Here is a 10,870-nt window from a genome sequence, read left to right as displayed (position 1 = left end):
TTCAGAAAAGGTAAACTCTTCTCACTTTTCAGTAGCAGATTACACAAAGGGAACTTTATGGTATATATTACACTCACAAAGCAGTTTTCTCCATCTTGCAATCACTTTAAAAAAAAAAAAAAAAGAACTTTCTTCTTATCTCATCTTCCTTCCTGCATGAATGTCTGAGATAATCAATGAAGTTCCTGTGTAGAGAATAAATTGAGCTCGAATGGCTCCTCTTAAACTGTACAATCAAAGAAAGAGGAGGTTTTTGCTGATGATTTTGATATTCAGTTTAACTTTCTTCACCAGACTGTCAGCTCAGTGAAAGTGAGGTCAATCTGACCACACTCTTCCTAAAGGATCCTCTTCTGAACCATCTACTAGAGTATACATCTCCTGACAAATCAATGGCAGAATTGAGAGGTATGTACTTTGCCCAGAAACCTGGGGGCTGATTGTCCTTTGCCTTGCACCTTATGTAGCCATTTAGGCGAGTGCAGCGTGGGCGTAAGACAGTGCCTGATAACAATAGTGATGTTTAGCATCTGCATCCTGGTGATGTAAACGCCTGCCTGAAGACGCAGGACAACAGAGATGCAGACCTCTGTCCTACAATGCCAAGAGATTCAGATCATGGCAAGTGTGGGGGGATACGGGCACTCACACTCGCACACACAAAGAAACTGTTTCTGAGAAAGGGCGGTAAATGAGTAACAATTTTGAACTAAGATTCTGGGGTCACTAATTCAGGAATCTGATTTTTTTTTACAGGACAGATGTTGGGAGGCAAAACGCAAAGCAAAATATAGGAACTTACAGAGACCAAGAAACCCACCCTTCCTTCTTTCAGTGTAATTTTGCATTTCTTGGCCAGGAGTGCTTGCTGCAAGCTCTGGGGTAGGGCCTCCTGTGAAGTTATAGCACGGTGGGGCTGCTGCACAAGAGCAACACAAGTAAGTGTAACGAATGTGACTAAAAACCCCCCAAACATTCTTTTGCTAAATTATCCAGATCCAGCCAAATTTCTCAGGAGTGAACAACAGTTGTTTGAACCAATTCAGATCTATCTCTATGGTTACTGCCCTCAGACATTTACCAGTATGGGACTTTCCAGCTCAAGATGAGAAGGGAGCTGTAGAGGAGGAACAAAACTCAAAGGCAGATCTGGAGTGCTGGAAAACTGGTTAGCTTGAGAGAGTTCCTTAAAATTCACACCTAATGTCGCTGAATCTGTGCCTTGCACTTGGGCCTGAGAGGTTTCATTGGTGAATCAGATTCATCTGTTCACGGACAAACCCTCATCCCTTGTCCTCCCCCTTTCCTCCCACAAGTTCTTTTCTGAGCTTGCCTGCATCCTGATGTGAAATGAAGTGGTATGTATGAGAATAAGGGTATTACATCCTGGGTAATATCCATTATGTTGCTCTCTATTAGCTCTCAATTCTTGGGAGTGCATTACTGCATTATTTCTTTTGTGCCAACGCTATTCCATCAAGGCCAGTGCTGGCTTACTCAGTTGTATCAATAATTTCTTCTAAGGTGGCCTAGACAATATGTTGTAATATATATTATACTATGTGATTTTTAAATCAGCCTTGCAAATGTATTCTAAAAATTTTGCAGTTCTTCAGACAAATCCTATTGTCCATCATTTCTAATGATGATTGCTGATTAGCAGAAAACAAATAAAGAGGTGGGTTTTATACACATAAAAAAGATGAGCTGAGTGAACACTATTCTTTAGGAAGCTTAGGAATGAGAATTTTGCTTTGACCCATATTGTAGAAAGCTTTTCAGTTGTCTTGTAAAAGAAGAAACAAAATACATTAAATAATTTTGGAATTGTATATGTTACAATGCAAAAGTGTCAGAAAGTTAAATGTAGATTGAAACATATTTTCACTTACTCTGAATTACAATTGTATTCAGATAATTTTTTCAGCTGAATGTATGAATTAAAGTTTATTCCTTCAATTTTAAGACCATTAAAATAATGCTGCTCTTCTGTTTTGTGAGTGCAATTTTAGACAGCTAAGATCACATTTCTATTCTAGATATGTTACAATATTTTAAAATAATGTTGATATTAGGAACATTTTAAAGCTTTTTTTTAAAAAAAGGTTTCTTACCATGCTTATGTTCTTCCCAGGAAAAGTTGTCATTGCTGCAGTGCTTTTAAAATTCCTTTGTATCCCATATTAGCAGCGAATGTTGCTAATGTACAGTTGTTTTTCTTAGCAATGTATACTGTATAGTCAAACTTTCTATGAATGGTGAGTGATATTCATAAACCTAAAAAATCTTAACCCAAATACAGGGGATAGCCTGATCCAGACTGGGTATGTAGCTGATCTGTCACTTACAAACAGAGACAGCAAGGCTGTTGTGTTACTCAACACAACCTGGAGAAGAAGTGTAGCACTCAGCTCCTTTTGTGCTGTTTACAGCTGCCTGGGGGTTGCTCTGGTTTGTGCTAGATAACCTGGAGTGTATGCTGTGGCAGCTGGGCAAAGCTGTAGCATATCATATGTTCTTACAGAGAAAAGTGCCTCCAGCACCCCACGGGGCAGGAGTGCTCTGTCCCAGCTGAGGTTGCCTTCTCTGGGTTGCCTTATGCCTGCTCCGTGCACATAGGCAGTGCAAGAGGCAGGCGTAGGAGAGGTGGTATTTTTGAGTGGCCACGTCCAATGAGGCTGAATTAAGGATGTGCAGGACTCAGGCATGATTCCCTGCTGCCAGCCATGGTCCACCCCTCAAACCTGAGCAGGTGAAGTTTAGGAAGCTCCCTGCAGTCATAAAGTCCTGACCTCTCACTATGACCACTCAGCCAGCCCAGGTTTTTTTGTTTGTGTTGGGGACACCTTTCTACTCAAAGGCAGTGCTCACCTGCCCTCTCACACTAAATTTTCACAATGTTTCATTGTGTACTGGACAAAATGGTGCTGCATGTTTATTTGAGAGATGAGGCTTAAGAATAGCAAGACAAAAGAGAAAAGAGGGGTGGAAGGGGAGATACCAGCATACTACTGATGCTGGTAGGGATAGGTGAAGAGCAGGAGGGATGCAGGATGTTTATGAGAAAGACCAAGCTGAAAGGCGTGCAAATCCAGTTAACAGCTTGAAAACAGGTAGCCACATTAAAGGAAGTGGAAATAAAGTAAATTAGTGGCAGGAGGCATTAGTTGGGGGTGTCAGCTGGTGAACGGTGACTAATTTGATATAGTCTAATCACATAGTTTGGCTATTTGATTACCAAAGTGAGATCCAAACACTGCTTCTTCCAGGGAAATCACTTCAGAAAAGAGGGTAGCTGGAATCGTTATGAGATCTGATCCATTCCTTAATTGAAATTAGTTTTATATAGCTGTAACACATGTGATGTAAAACCCAAGAAGCAAATAGTTGCTGAGACATGGTGTGAAACATGGCTGTTCGGGGAAACTGAGGTTGCATGAACAAGGACTGGGGGTTGGGCTAAGCTGTGAATGTGCACATGGAGGTTCACACGCACGTGCACCAAGAGTGAGCCTGTAGAGCCACTTCCCTGTCTGCTGTGCTCTCAGCCTCTAACTCATTCTCTATTGACAGTTGCTCCTGTTTGGATGAAATGGGTCAAGAGTGCCAGGAATCAGGTCACTTCTCAGTGACTAGCTGGTGGAGATGAGCTAATACACATCCAAAGCTTGTATTCACCTTGTACACCTTCATAAGAGCCCAGGCAGCCTCTCTAGCGCTATTTACTATCTGGCATTAAGAGGAATGGATGGTTAGGGGAAAAGCAGAGGAAACAGGAAACATATGAAGTGATTTTTTTTCTGACAATCAATGGTTTAACAATTTCCTCAATCAGAGGTTATATCCAGACTTAAGAAGCTATCCTCCACGAATTTGTCTGATCTTTCAGATCTGTTAATATTTTTTGCCTCTTATAATCACCTTGCAGCAGAAAATTTGCACAATTATGTGCTCCGTGGAAAAAATGGCTTCCTCTGTTGTAGATGTGGTGCTTGCTCATTTCATTGGGTGCCCCTTCCTTCTGATACTGTGGGAAGAGTAGTAATCAATGCCTGTGTGCTTCCACTGGGCCATTTGTGACCTTACACATCTTTGTCAAGTCCTCCTCAATTATCTATCTTACTCACTAAAATAATGTGAATTTGTCACATATCCTATGTCCTCAGCCATTCTGCCCTTTCCTCTACCTTTTCTAGCTCTTCTTCATATTTGCTGAGTGGGTCCAGGCATATTGTTCAAGGTTTTCCTCCCTCTGCCTCATTTGCCCATCCAGTCATTGTCGGTATATATGCTGCAGGAAGAGGAAGGGTGTCCAGTGGAAGAGGGCTTCTCCGGCAGTTTTGCCATTGCATTCCTGATAGTATTTTGGCCAGTCTGGAGCTTACCTCAAGGCTGGACACAGGAAGAGCTCTGCCCATATCACAGGCAGTATTTCTAGTGTCTGTGATCTGTTAAGTGCAATAAGAGAGTGCAGTGTGAATCTCCTTTGAAGGACCTGTTTGATGTTACACTGTGTCTGTAATCAAACGGGTCATGATTCAGCATGAAGTTACCCATCTCTGTGCAGAGAAACAGCCTCAGTGAGATGCCTTGAGTTAGGCATGTGCTTAACTATGCCAAATTGTTTTAAGCCACTGATGTGAAAGGTATGCATGAGACCAGAGAGATGTGAAAGTTTTCAGTCCTGCTTGCTAGCACATACCGTAAGTGTGGACAATGCTGAACTTATGCTTTAGAGAAACAGAAAATCACCCCCCAAATGCCTCCATGTGTAAGGGAGCTGCTCTAATTTGCACTAGAGCTGAAATGTAATCTAAGTTCTTTTTCTTTGCAGGTAGGGATGAATATCAGCCGGGAACAAAAGAACAAGTGAAAAAAGCATCCTAGGCAATTTTTGCAAAGAATTTCTTTTTTAGGTTGGGCTGGGGATCATCAGGATTGGACCTTAGCACCAGCAACCTCCAGCAGACTGCAATGGCTCTGCCTTTAATACACTTCCACCCCTGTGTGTTATACAGCCGTAATACTGAACACACGAGGCAGACAGCTGCCCTGAGGCATTCTCCGTAAAAACTTTCATATCACAACGGAACTGAACGTACCATTATAACACCACGTCTCCTCTTCTTCACGGTAAGAATTGTTCTGAAAACCAGGCAATGTCATGGAAATGTTATAATAGACACATCCAGTATATATGGGTGAGTTAGTTGTCCCCAGTGATATATTTAAGCTGTTCCTTCTACTATACATAGAGCAGGTTAAATATAATTAACATTGGTCAAAGGGTCTTTTTACTTTACATAGTTTATGAATGTATTACGTCAATTATCAGGGAGGAAAAAGGGAAAATGTATTTCTTAATATCTGCTAGTATAAACTCCTCTAAGTAATTTCCATCGCAACACGCATTTTTGCTCTCCGAGAAGCATGAATACTTTCTCTCTCCCTAAATCCCATAATTGTTTTATTGCTACATTAAAAAATGTAAATAATCATTCCCCTCCCCATAATAAATTAGATGCAACCTGTCTAGCTCTGAAAATGAACATTTCAATATCTTCAGACACACAATGACATCATATCAATATTTAAAATCATTTTATGCATGTATTCCAGGTTGTCCAACTTCATTAAGGGCATTCATCAGCCCTCCGGCTACAGTGTATTCCCATCAGAGTTGTAGGCCTCAGGCCCTACCAAACAGAAATTTAAACTAACTTGCCTTTTTAATTCACATTATTCTCAAATATTCTCTTTTTTAACCCCCTGCCATGACTAAGGCGTTTAGACCTGGCTATGATTTTGTGCACATCAACATTTAACAGACAAAATCCTCATTTTTATGTCAGATCCCGAGTACATGAAAATAATAGTCTTTCCCCTTTAATTTCCCTTCTCTTTCCCCATCTGTCCCTATTTCCTGGGTGCAATAATAACTGTGCTTCTCTTAAAGTTGTCTGCTAAGTTAATAATTTGAGCTACAGGTTGATAGGGATATGGGGTTGTTGGGTTTTTATGTTTAAAAATTTACAAACATTTCAAACATATTAAGTTTCATTCTTTTTCTTTCTCTTTCCCTTTCCAAAATAATAATAAAAAACCCCTCTTGATCTATTTTTTATGCAGCTGAGGATGCACAGCATGAATACATATCCCTGCTAGTGGCATGTCATAGTTTAAGCCCAGCCAGCAACTAGGCACCATGCAGCCGTTTGCTCACTTCCCCCTCCCAGTGGGATGGGGAGGAGAATTGGAAAAAAAAAGTAAAACTTGTGGGTTGACATAAGAATGATTTAATAACTAAAGTAAAATAAAATGTAATAATAATAATAATAATAATAATAATAATAATAATAATAATAATAATAATGTAATTATTAATACTAGTAATGAAAAGGAATAAAATAAAATTAAATTAAATTAAAAAACCCCAAACAAATAAAAAACCCTAACACAACCCAAGAAAAGACAAGGGATGCACAATGCAATTTCTCACCACGCACTGACCTATGCCCAAGCAGCAATCTGCCCCTCCCCACCAAATCCCCCCAGTTTCTGTACTGGGCATGACATTCTATGGTATGGAATATCCCTTTGGCTGGTTCAGGTCGACTGTCCTGGCTGTGTTCCTCCTGGCTTCTTGTGCACCTGCTTGCTGGCAGAGCAGGGGAAACTGAACAGTTCTTGACTTAGGATAAGTGCTACTTAGCAACAACTAAAACATCAGTGTGTTATCAACATTATTCTCACACTAAATCCAAAACACACTGTACCAGCTACTAAGAAGAAAATTAACTCTATCCCAGCCAAAACTAGGACATGATATCAAACACTGCTGTATTAGCATAAAACTTTTTTCGCCACAAACAAGTCTTCCCATTGCTCTGGTCTATGGGATGACTGTGGATTTGCTCCCCAAGATGTTTAATGACCTTCAAAATTCCTGGGTAAAACACACACACTACACAGCACAAGAAAGAAAATTGTGATATCAAAAAACTTTTTTTTGCTACTGGCCAGACAGTGTAGATTTGGCTGAAGCCTCTGATTTATCCTCCCAGATTTGTGTGGAAAGGGTTTAAATACCCATCATTTGTTACAAAAAAGGATGGAAGCATGTGGAAGTAGCCAAGTTAATATAACGTGCATCTGGGGATGGAACAAGCCTGGGAGACATAATGGTCACGGAAAACTAAAAGTTGGTGTAATATACGTCAGTGTTGTATACGTCTTCTGTTGAAAATATTCTGACCTTGTCATAAACCATGTACATGGCCAGAGACCCGACAAGTGTACACTGATGGGTTATGACCCATTTGCCTCTAAAAAAGAAAGATGAAAGAAGGAGAAATTAAAAGAAGAGAAAAACCCCAGTGACTGCAGGGCCAGCTTTTGGATCTTTTTTCTGTAAGTAGCATTTTTTTAAACACCTGTACTGCTTTCAGTTTCTTTCTGCTCTCTGCATCTCTCTTCTCTCTCTCTCCCCACCTTGTTTCAGTGTTTCTGCAGCCAGTTTTTTACTTATGTCACTCCAAGCCTCTCCCTTTTTTCATTTTTTTTCCTCTGTCTTTCACAGCCCTCTGGATTGAAGACCTCTCTTAGTTATGACACACAATGCAGTCTGTCAAAGTAAGGGAAGTTCAACCTGCCCCGGTTACCTGGGGTTCCTTTGGCAGTGGTACAACTAATCATTGTCTACGTTTCATCCTTCTAGAAAGAAGCAGGTGCTGTCTCTTCTGTTGAGGGCCTGGGTACCATTCCCATACAGCAAAGCTCTCAGGCTCAGTTTCTCAAAGACATAGAAACCCACAAAAAGATTCAGCCTCCTAAGGCCAAAGTTTGCTGTGTGAAAACACTATTCAGCTCAAGGCAAGTGGAAGCAAGTCAAGGGCTTCCGTAAAACTGTACCTTACCACAGATAAGAAGCGGCTTGAAATACTCCCACTACAGTCCAGAAAGCTCCACAGTGGTGTTTGGGTTTTTTCTGAAACCCGATTATTATCAGACTTCCTCATTTAAAAGCACCCAGGAAAATGTCCCACTCTCCAGCCGTGAGGTGCTCTGAGTCATTTTGTCTCCTGTCCCAGTGGGGATTATCCTTATTGTGGTGGAGTCTGCTGTGCCATGCGAGCCCAGATATCTTCACTTACAGTCTTCATCTTGAGGGCAATCCTAGAGAAGAGTACTGCTGGTGACAGCCACCCAGTCAGTGAAAAGAGTCTGGAGTCTGCTTGTTTTCTCTCTACAGTCACCTGCCAACCTGATTATGGAAGAGTTGGAGCTGTTGGAGGATTTCGTGTCCTTTGAAACTGCTGGCAGGTACTCTGCAATAAATGACTTGGCTTTCTTCCTGGAGATCGTGTCGTGGTGTGGCTCCTTCTCCGCAGACTCCAGGGCAGACTGCCCTTGGGGCCAAAACCTTTTCTTCCAACATACTGCAAGGACAAGCTGCTCCTAACATTTCCACTGACAGCCAGGCCCTATCTACAGATGTGGAAAAAAAAAGAGCTGGAAAAGAGAAGATGTTTGAGATGGGGAATGTCCCTGACTGTTTAAGGAGATCACTGAGAAAGGTGATGGTGGTGGTGGTGGTGAAAGGGCAGTCAAGATTAGATCTCTGGGCACTATTGCAGTAAGTTATATAAATAAGAATAATAACAACAGGAGAAGAGAAAGGGAATGGGGCATATGAAATGATCACAGTAAGGAACAGAATGTGAGAAGAGGACTTTGAAAACAGAGCTGGGAAAAGGAAAAGAATCACCATCACAGGGAATGAAGAGAGAAGGCAAAGGATAAAGAGGAAGAGGTGTAGGGAAAGGGCAAGCAGACAGGCAAAGAATAGAGAGGAGGAGACACAGAAATACAAAGTAATGAAAAGAAGTAGAATATTAGAAAAACTGGAGAGATACTTAAAGTGCAAAAAGTCTGAAACTGAAGCTAAGTGAGAATAAAGAGGGTGGAAAAGAAAAGAAAAAGTAAAAAAAAAATAAGAAGAACGCCTGATGAAGAAATAAATGTAGAAAATATATGTAAAATTAAAAAAGGAAAAAAAAAAAAGAGGAAGTGATTCTATGGAGATGAAGAGAGAATATGAATAGGGAAGCTAAGGGCAGTTTTCTATTTTGTAAAGTACTGGAAACGTGCCCATAAAAAGGGCTATATAAAAACTTGTCATTACTGTTGGTTATTTATTGCCCCTTTCTCATCAGGTAAGCTACACTGATGTTGCTAGGTCCAGGCCTTGGAAGAGGATGGTGCCACTTTTGATACTAGTTTAGATAAAGAGGTCTATATTTATGTTTGCGGACAGACTCTTATTTTCCTGTATGGCTGTGGCATCCTCGTAACTGAGACCTGCATAGTGCAAATTAAAGGAGTTTGCTGGACTGATGAAGCAATGTTTTCCTTGGGGCTTGGGCTCCACGTCCACTCCCTGCCAGGACAGGTACAACCCCCACATGTAATACCTGTATACATTGTTGACAAGTCTCTCCCTCCCTGAGGTTATGGGCATCATGAGGAGTAGTGCTTCGGGTCAGGCTTGAGGTACATTGGGAGAGGAGGGTGTGTAGGGGAGGTTGCAGAGTGCCAGATTGCGCTGCGCCTGGCTACAGCCAATGCTTTTTGCTCTCATTTTCATGAACACATCATTCATTCATAAATTTTTAAAGGGGAAAGAATCATTGTTTAATGAACTTTTGTGAAGAAAACGGAGCAAGGGAGAAAAGAAAAGAAACGCTGTGAGCTCCTTACTCCCTAGACTTATGACCTGCATAACTCCAATCATTGTGTTATTTAGACAGCCTTCCTATTTAGCCGACATTAAATTTGTATGCTCCCACATGGTTCAGTCGCTACTTTTTTTTATCCATGCAGCTGGGATTCTCTGAAGGAACAAGATGGGTCAGGGGGAGGAGGGGAGGTGAGGACAGCCATCTCCAAAATGCGGTGGATGTGCCTTTCTGGCTCTATGCTGGTTGCACTTAGGCAGGTACAAGCTGACGGGAATCGGCGGCAGCAGCCATGCAAACGAGGTCAGAGTTGGTTCCTCCGTGCCTTTTTTATTCTTCTGAGCACTCTGAAAATGTGGGTGTGCATGTTAAAGCTGCCCTATGAGGCAGCTCTGACATGTGGGGCTGCCTGGCACAAACACAGCACATAATAACACAAAGTATTTGGCAGCGTTACAGGGCTAATCTTTACGTAACTGTTCCCGAACAACTTCTCTAGCACACTGAGCACAAACAAGCTTTCCATCAGCCTTCGGCTGCATGCAGATTGTCTTGTGTCACCTGCTTCTCTGCTGAGCAAATACTGGCTGTGGTCATGGCAAGGAAAACCTTCTTTTGCATTCGTAACTGACTCTCCCTAAATTGCCTCCTTGTTTTCCAAGGTATTCATGAACCATAGGCGCGTTTGTTAAAAATATCCCCTTTTATAGAATTTTTCCTCTTAAGCACAGATGTATGAAGGAAATTATGTTGTGGATTGTTTTCAGGAGAGCAGTGGGAAAAGAGGGTCTGATTTTTCAATAGTTGCTCCCCTGTTGACTAAAGTCATAGGAGGAGGGATGTCTTTTATAGTTAAGACACTGGTGTGGGACTTTGGGGACCTGAGATTGGAATAATAATGTTTCAGTCCTTCTACCCTTTGCCCCTCTTGTCAGATTTCAATGTAAGCTCTTTACGATTATCTCCCACGGTTTTGTTGCCTGGTTCAATGGGGCCTGGTCTCCATTAAGGCTTTTGTGCTGCAGACAGCAATTCCAGGGCACATACCAACAAAAACAAAATCAGGGAAAGAAAACAAAAACTAGAGCTTCCCAACCACCTTTGATCAGTGCCGGTAATGTGTCTCACACTCT

The 10,870-nt window shown here is 41.5% G+C and overlaps 1 long non-coding RNA gene across 1 annotated transcript; it reads left to right on the top strand.

Annotated features, from left to right (window-relative positions):
- The first annotated feature begins 298 nt into the window (after nt 1–298).
- On the top strand, nt 299–5,127 carry LOC115333971. The gene is made up of 3 exons (XR_003920995.1): nt 299–408; nt 757–938; nt 4,917–5,127. It is a non-coding gene; the product is annotated as an uncharacterized LOC115333971 (long non-coding RNA).
- The last annotated feature ends 5,743 nt before the right edge of the window (nt 5,128–10,870 follow it).

The sequence above is a fragment of the Aquila chrysaetos genome, chromosome 2 (assembly GCF_900496995.4).
Source record: "Aquila chrysaetos chrysaetos chromosome 2, bAquChr1.4, whole genome shotgun sequence".
In the NCBI taxonomy this organism is placed as follows: Eukaryota; Metazoa; Chordata; class Aves; order Accipitriformes; family Accipitridae; genus Aquila; species Aquila chrysaetos.
This window is presented reverse-complemented; position numbering and strand designations above follow the sequence as displayed.